General features: G+C 41.9%; 1 long non-coding RNA gene across 1 annotated transcript; it reads right to left on the reverse strand.

Moving 5' to 3' along the window:
- Positions 1 to 631: 631 nt before the first annotated feature.
- Positions 632 to 4,922, reverse strand: LOC129201752 (uncharacterized). Its single transcript, XR_008575481.1, has 3 exons — positions 4,792 to 4,922; positions 4,220 to 4,287; positions 632 to 754 (listed from the first exon to the last, which is right to left on the reverse strand). It is a non-coding gene; the product is annotated as an uncharacterized LOC129201752 (long non-coding RNA).
- Positions 4,923 to 8,222: the final 3,300 nt, after the last annotated feature.

Below are 8,222 nucleotides of genomic sequence, written 5' to 3' on the forward strand. Positions count from 1 at the left end.
ATGTTACAATTGACAATTGTATTGTGGCCATGAGAAGGAATAAGTTATCTTGGCACCCAGCAGGAGGGGTTCAGAACTGCTTATTTTGCAAGAAAGGACAAAAAGTTATAATAAAGGTCCTCAGGCAGAGAGGTGAGAGCGATCTGGGGAGTAATATCCTCAGGTCAAATTACAGAATGCAGCACAAAGCACAATCTCAGTTGCTGCTTGGAAGTCTGTAGAAAACAGAGGAAAACATAAAGAGAGTCCAAGCACCTAAAACACCACACTAACGTCAGTAGGTGATCCATCTTTTGTGTGAAGTCAGTATCAGCAATGTGATCTAAATCCCAAGCTCTTTCTTTCTATGACTGGATCCTCCCCATCCCAAGAAAAAGAAGGAAATTAAGCACTAAAAAAGTAGCTTTACCTCTATTCTCACAAGCCTCTTTATTTCACATAAAAGTTTTATTACAATTCTGCATAAGCCATAAAAATTTGGGGTTAAGACTGACATGCCAACCTTTGAAATGCAGTATTACGCAAAGGAGGAAAACAGGAACAGAAAAGAATGAGATCTTCAGAATGGCAGTACGCAAGCTGTTGGCGTTAGCTGGGAGCTTTGTGGCTTCTGTTGTTCTTCTGTCACTATCCCACTATCATTTAAATGTAAATATTTTTTTTTCACATTGAAGAAAAAAGGGGGTTGATTGTCGGGCTTTTCACGTTCGTATTTCAAACTTGGAAAATTTGTTTACCTCTTCATTCTGCCAGGCTAGTAAAGAAGGAGAATTAGTTGATGAGTACTGTATATTTGTTGGCAAAATATCTCACAATTATTAAAGGAAATTACCACTTTTTTTTCTGAATATTTTGCCTCAGCATGCAGAGCTCAGTTTGTTCAGATGCAGGGATATTAGAAAATGGACTCTTAGACAGACACGGCTGCTAAAATTCTGTCACGCTACACAATCAAATTTCTGTGTCAACTCTACTAGTGAAATATGTTTTGCTATCAAACCACACAGCCCAAAGTGAGTGTAATTGTCAATCTTATGCACTGCAAGCATCATAGGTAACCAAATATTTTCGGTAATAGCACGCCAGGGTAATTAAGGTTAATTATCTGCAACTACAGAGATCTGCTATTGGCACAACAATCTGCTTCCATGGCAACCTGAAATTAATTTGATCTTTCTATGTTTTGAAAGCATGGGTAATTTAGCTTTTCTCATGCTCAGAGCCAGTGGAGTAAAAGCTTCTATAGTTTTTAATTAAATAAAAACTGTGAATACCTGGTGGACTTACATCAGAAATCTTGCATTTGGACTGCTGTGGCTCAAAAAACTTCCGCAGATGGTAAAATTATTATGATTTCTTATTGTAAGAAATTCTGTGGGATTCCTGTTATTCTGCAGGACTAGTAGTTAACTCTGTTCCACTCAGCGGAGGGATAACAGTGGGTCTTTGGGCTCTAAGCCAGGCATTCAGTAGAAGCACAAAATTCAACGAGGTGCAGCAAATGGCAACGAAAGAGGGCAAATAATCATCATGTCTGGCAAGGCCATATCAGTGCTTTAAGCAAAACATGCCGGTTTCAAAACAAGTTGGGGAAAAAAAAACCTGAAAGGGGTAAATGTAAAGCTGGGTAGAAAGTTATATCCCTGTCCTGGCAAAATGCTTGAGATTTGCACAGAATTCCTAAGAGACAGAATTTTTTTTTTTTCCCTTAGATATGAGAGCACAATAGCATAGTAATCAAGGGAATAAAGAAAACCACCAGGAGGTAAGAGAATTCAAATCAATGCCAATTCCACTCTGAAAGCTTCTGCATGGCAGGTATCTTGACCACCACCATCTCAGCTGTCAGAGGTGAGAGGGCCACAATATATTTACAATATTTGAAATAATTGTATTCTGGTCCTGTCAAAGGGATCATTATATCCATCTACAAGCACAAGGGATCACATACATAACTGGCTGAAGTGCTAAACTGCTGTAATGCATACATAGCTAATTCTGTAGTGGGTTTTTTGCTGTGATTGGCTGTTAGAAAGTGTAAAATCCAATAGCATTATGGGTTTTATACTTTTCCCCTAGATTTTTGGTATATGTGGCTTCTTTATTTAATCAAGATGGAATTTGTGTGGCCAGACCTATTCCAAGGGCAGGGGGCGGGGGGGGAACCCTACATATTGTTTTTTTGAAGGAAATGTTCCTATCTCACCTCAGGTGAGAATAGTTAAAGTCACTGCCTGTGGATGGCTTAGAAACAGCACAAAAGGTCCATCACTGTTTCCTCTGGAAACAGCCACATCTGGATTTGTGAGTGCTCCTAGAAACACACCAGTGCTGGATGACTACAGGGCAGGAGATATCTCCTTAATGTGCTGTAGGGAACAGCTTCTACAACCTGATTTACTTTGTCTCCAAAACAATAATCATGTTGAGTATCACAACTTTGTTTGAAATTACATCAGCTGTGACAGTTCATTAGAAAAAATGCTATTAAATTAATTTATTAATTCATTAAATTAACAAACAAAACAGCAATGCCTTCCCCCCACCACCACCCCCCTCCACCACCACCACCATATCAATATTCTGACAGCGGAAGAGATATGCAAAATCACCTCAGAATTATATAAATGCCTGTTTGGTAGAATCACTTTGGAAGTGAAAAATCTATCTTAGGACTTTGTCCATAGTCAATTTCTAGAGGGTCTTAAATTCAGGCAAAGGGACGGCAGTTTTTCACAAATTCGGTGCCTAAAAATGAACTTGGAAAAGAAGATACCTAAGCTGGAGCAGTAGCTCAGGCAGGGTCCAGGCACTTAGAGCTTCAGCTTCAAAGCATCTCCCACAGGAAGGGGACCGGTCTCGACTGCCACCTCTCAGCAAAGCAGTCTGGAAGCTGCTCCCCAACATCACCCAGGGAAGGGGGCTGCCTTCGGCTGTGCTGTCTCTAGGCTAGCCCTGAGCCCAGGCAGCCCATCCTCTGGCAGGGGAGAAGCTCTTACACCTCTCTGGCTTGACCAAAAGCAACAGACTTTCTCCTGTAACACAACTTGTTGATAAACAGTGGTTTTCATTTTGAAAATTAGTGGGTGTTTTGGCATTTGATTTATTTTCATGCCAAAGAGACTGAAAATCTTTTCAATTTTAATTTTTTTTTTTTTTCACAAAGAGAGACCCCTGAGTAACTGATAGTTAAGTAAACATAGAAATGACAATTTCTCAAACTACAATTGAGAGGAGGACTTTGTAGTGTGTTGGAGAGAATGATTTCACACAAGATGTAGTAGACCCCAGTTGATTCCCTGCTCCCCTGTAATTTGGGTGATCTTGTTTGACATTGGAGTCTGGCATTATGTCCTTGCCTGAAAACAGAACCTGAATCTGGACTTGTGTCTCCTGAATATTGGCTAATTTTGTTCACTTACTTATTGTGACCAGAAATTCTATTCTAGAATCTGTGAACGTTTTCATCAAAGCTAAAGTTTCAAAGTGTAGATATTTGCCAACAAAAACAAATTCCTCGCTACTTCTGTTCAGGTATTTTGAGAGGAGATTTTTGTGACCTCTTTGTCTTTTGCCTTGTAGTCATAAGTTCAATCAAGAGTCTACACATTGCTATTAAATCTGGTTACAGTATGATGTTCCAGATGGTGTAGTCACCTGCTGACAAACTATGATCCACTTCAGCAAGGTGAAACATAGTTCCTTCCAGCCAACCTAAAGTAAATATTTCAGGGATATTTTACATGATGGTTGGGCTCCAGCTGCATAGATCTCTATTCATGTCCTCAGATCATCTGTCCTGGTTCATATAATCCTTTTCAGGAGCTACAAATGGAAGTAAAACCTGCTATTCTTAATCAAGTGTCTTCAGATTTGCTTCTTACACAATGCACTCTTGAAGGGAGTATGTATCCTTTAGTTTAGCTCTTCTGAGTTATGCCTTCAATAATTTTATATCAATATTATATAGCAATAATGGCTAGGAGATTATTCTTCTCCCTCTCCTTGCTCCTTTGATTTAGATGTCTGTCTTTGAAAGTACTGCGATCACCTGCCAGCAGGAGCTTAAATGACAGTCTCCATTTGCATGAAATACATGTTGTGATATTTTTTTCTTCGAAGGAGAAGGAGACTCTCATTAAAATTCAAGCAACTCTTAAAACTGATAGCTATATCATGAGATAGCATTCAAGTTTTATTTAACAATAAATTAACTTACCGTGCATCTAAAAATAGTGATAATGAAGGTGTAGCCCATTGTTCTGTCATCGTAAGAAACTGTAATGCCTGTTCATAAGCATGAGAAAAACTTCATTTTAGATCCAAATAATAGAAATCATTGTCAAGTTTCATCAAATGACTATTTCATTAAGCTGTACTTGATTTTAGTTTTATGAAAGGAAAAAAGTACTAAACACTATAAGCTCGGACTAAATGCATATGGTCCCTGTCTGCTGCTCCATGACATTTATGTGCTGATTGACTTGGGAATGTGGTGAATAGCCTAAAAATAATGTGGTTTTAGCTGTGCCTACAATTTTCAAATTGACCATTTTTTTTTTGTGTTAAGTTTTTCTAAACTGTGAATCTTTCATCAAACTTAGGAGCAGAACATCTTGCCCTTTCTGGAGAGAGACAAATTTTTAGAAGCATATTTTTGCTGGCTTGCTTTAGGTTTGTGTCACAGTTTCATATAAAGATTTGTCTACTGTTGTAACCCAAGTGTCCATGCCCTGAGGGCACCAAAAAGCCTTAATTTCCCTGAGCAGCCGCATTGGGCCCTCCACGTACCTTCCTGCTGTCCATTGCCCCAGCAGCTCCATTTAAACTCCTGGTCCCATTGTGTGTCCAATCCTGTCTGCTTGCTTACTCATGGAACTTTCTTGAAGGATTCTAGATGAATACTGTAGGTAGCTTTGTCTCTACTCCTGCTTCTGGCCTGTGTTGGGTTTGCGTGGCAAGGTTTTGGTACCGGGGGGCTACAGGGGCGGCTTCTGTGAGAAGCTGCTGGAAGCTCCCCCTGTGTCTGACAGAGCCAATGCCAGCCGGCTCTAAGATGGGCCCGCCCCTGGCCAAGGCCAAGCCAATCAGCGCCTCTGTGATAACATAGTTAAGAAGAAGAAAAACACTTAGAGAGAGAGAGCTTTTGCAGCCAGAGAGAGGAGTGAGAAGATGTAAGAAACTCTGCAGACACCAAGGTTAGTGCAGATGGAGGGGGAGGAGGTGCTCCAGGCGCCGGAGCAGAGATCCCCCTGCAGCCCATGGCGAAGACCATGGTGAAGCAGGCTGTCCCCCTGCAGCCCATGGAGGGAGGATGAGGGTGTGTAGAGATTCCACCTGCAGCCTGTGGAGGACCCCACGCTGGAGCAGGTGGAGGCAGCTGAAGGAGGCTGTGGCCCGTGGGAAGCCCACGCTGGAGCAAGTTCCTGGCCGGACTGGTGGACCTGTGAAGAGGGGAGCCCGCGCCAGGGCAGGTTTGCTGGCAGGACTTGTGACCTTGTGGGGGACCCCACGCTGGAGCAGTTTGCTCCTGAAGGTCTGCACCCCGTGAGAGGGACTCCATGCTGGAGCAGGGGAACGATGAGAGGAGTCCTCCCCCTGAGGATGAAGAAGCGGCAGAAACACCATGAGATGAACTGACCGTAACCCCCATTCCCCGTCCCCCTGTGCCACTGAGGTGGGGGAACGTTGAAGCCGGGAGTGAAGTTGAGCCCGGGAAGATGGGAGGGGTGGGGGGAGGTGTTTTAAGAGTTGATTTTATTTTCTCATTCCTCTACTCTGTTTTGCCTAGTAATAAATCAGATTAATTTTCTCTCTAAGTTCAGTCTGTTTTGCTCGTGACGGTAATTAGTGAGTGATGTCTGCCTGTCCTTATCTCGACCTACAAGCATTTTGTTATACATTTTCTCCCCTGTCTGGTGAATGAGGGGAGTGAGAGAGTGGCTCTGGTGGGCACCTGGCCTCCAGCCAGGGTCAACCCACCACATGGCCTTATCTTGCTATTTTTGACTGGAGATGGGTCGACCTGACTCATCACCTTGTCTTGCCTTGCCTTAGGCTGCTGATGGAACCTGTTATCAGCATCCTGCTCTGATTTGGTCCTTCAGATGCTCTGGTACTGTGCCCTGGGTGGCGAGGCCACCATCAGTGCTTGTGCTGGGGTTGTCCCTGACTCTTGGCTTGTTCTCCCTTTCAGAGCAGCCCCAGTCTTGCTGATCCTTGAGACCAAGAGCTCTGACTCTGCTGGCTATGTTTGGTGGTAGAGGCAGAAGAGCACACAGCTGGCTGGTGGATGTCTGTCAAATTTTTTTTGCTATGTATTTACCAGCTGTATGCTACATAGAGAGTTCTATTATTCATTGTAATGTGGTTTAATGCGTCAGCTTGGTCTTTTAGACCTTTTATGTTCTGAGACTATGCCAACATATGATCTCACCTTGTTAGTGGGAGGTTTTTTTAATGTACTCCTTGAAAACCCACTGGGCTTCTGCACACCTGGTGTAAACTGGGTATCTCCATCAGAGCTATTGGGGCTGTGCCAACTTGTGCCACTTAAGAATATGCCCAATGTAAGGATGAATTCCTTTTATGCCAGTTCCTTCTGCGAAGGATACTTATCAAGAGATCCAAGCAGATCTTGAAGACCAAACTGGAAAGTTACTAGCTTGCCAGGGGACACCTTCAGATTCTGAGTCTCCCTGTAATAGTTCTTGTAATAATTTGTACTCTGCAGGACAAGTGTAAAACAATATAAACATGAGTGTGTCTGTGTGTGTGTGTCTGTGTGTGTTCGTTCAAAGTTCCCTCTCCAGCACTATAAAAGATTGCATCAGAGGGAGAGCAACTGAAGCTAACAAAATCAGTGCTGGCATGATGCAAAAGGTTAGAGTAGACAACAAATAAGCAGACTCTTCTTTTGCAAATGATTCATCTGGTTTTTAGACATGAGTGATATGTGTCAGGAAAGTGTTTGTAAGCAGCTAAATTTACCTCCCTTTTCTGAACAGACTCTACCTGCTGCAGGTTGAGGCATACCCCCTTGCTGGCTTCTGGCTTTTGAACAGCCACCCTAATGACAGAGCCCAACTATTCTTCTCAAGCTTAACTGTTCTTGGAGCTTTCTCTGGGGGATTCCTCTGTTGCAGCTGCAAGTTTCCACTGTTCCAACAACACACTCCAAATCCTCTTATATCATACTTGGAATAAATAAGGTCTGTCTGCCAGCGTGAGTCAGCAGTAAACACCATCCCTGTACAATTTTGTGAGCAGCTGACTGGAGGGTGGCATGCCACAAGCCCTCTCTATCTGTGTGTAGGGTCCCAGAAACTGCCATGTTCTTGACGGTTCAGTTAATTCCCAACAGTATCTGGAGTTTGTTTTTGCTGGTTTTCATTTGCTGTGTGCTTCTGGGTTGAGAAACTGCCAAAATATCTTAAGCAGCAATCCTCATAGCTCTATTCTCATGAGATTTCCTTTTTTTCTTCCCTGATCTCATGCAATTCCCCACCCAGTTTTTCCATGCCCAAATGATCCAGATAACTTGGATGAGAACTGAGTTCTGAATGCTTATCCAGAATCACAAGACAGTGTTTTCATATTCATCCATTATTATAATATCATGTATGTTTACAGAGTTGAGTGAATAAACAAAACCGTCATCTGTCATATAACTATTCATTTAACTTCAAAAGTGTATTTCATTTCTCTCATTGTACACTTTTATGTGCTTTTATGTTTGAGCTTTCCTAGCAGAATCCTCATGGAAAATGCATTCTTTTTATTGTAGTTTAAATTTTGAACTGTCCACCAGAATCTTTAACTGCATAAATAAAAGCAATGTGACTTTTCAATTTTCCATTCAACCATGCAGTTTATAGTGTCTAATGTTACGAATTACCTATGTAAGTGTACATGGAAGTGATGTATATTGCATACAATACTCCACAGCAGTAACAGTCTACTGCTGATATTCACAAATGTTCTGAATTAAAGCAGAGATGAGGATTTTGTAACCTGTTCTCAGGCATCTTGAAAAATTGAAAGAGGGAAATTGACTGTTTAAAGATTTTATTTCAGTTTGCATACTGAGGTCAAATGCATACCTTTGTTTCTGTCACAAGAGAGTAACATTTCCAACCTCATTAAGAAAACACAGAGCTACAGCTTTATCTTGAAAACGGTGCCTGAAGTCGCAAGCCTTGAAGAAGTCAATGATACTTAGG

This window comes from Grus americana, chromosome 1, assembly GCF_028858705.1.
Source record: "Grus americana isolate bGruAme1 chromosome 1, bGruAme1.mat, whole genome shotgun sequence".
Classification (NCBI taxonomy): domain Eukaryota; kingdom Metazoa; phylum Chordata; class Aves; order Gruiformes; family Gruidae; genus Grus; species Grus americana.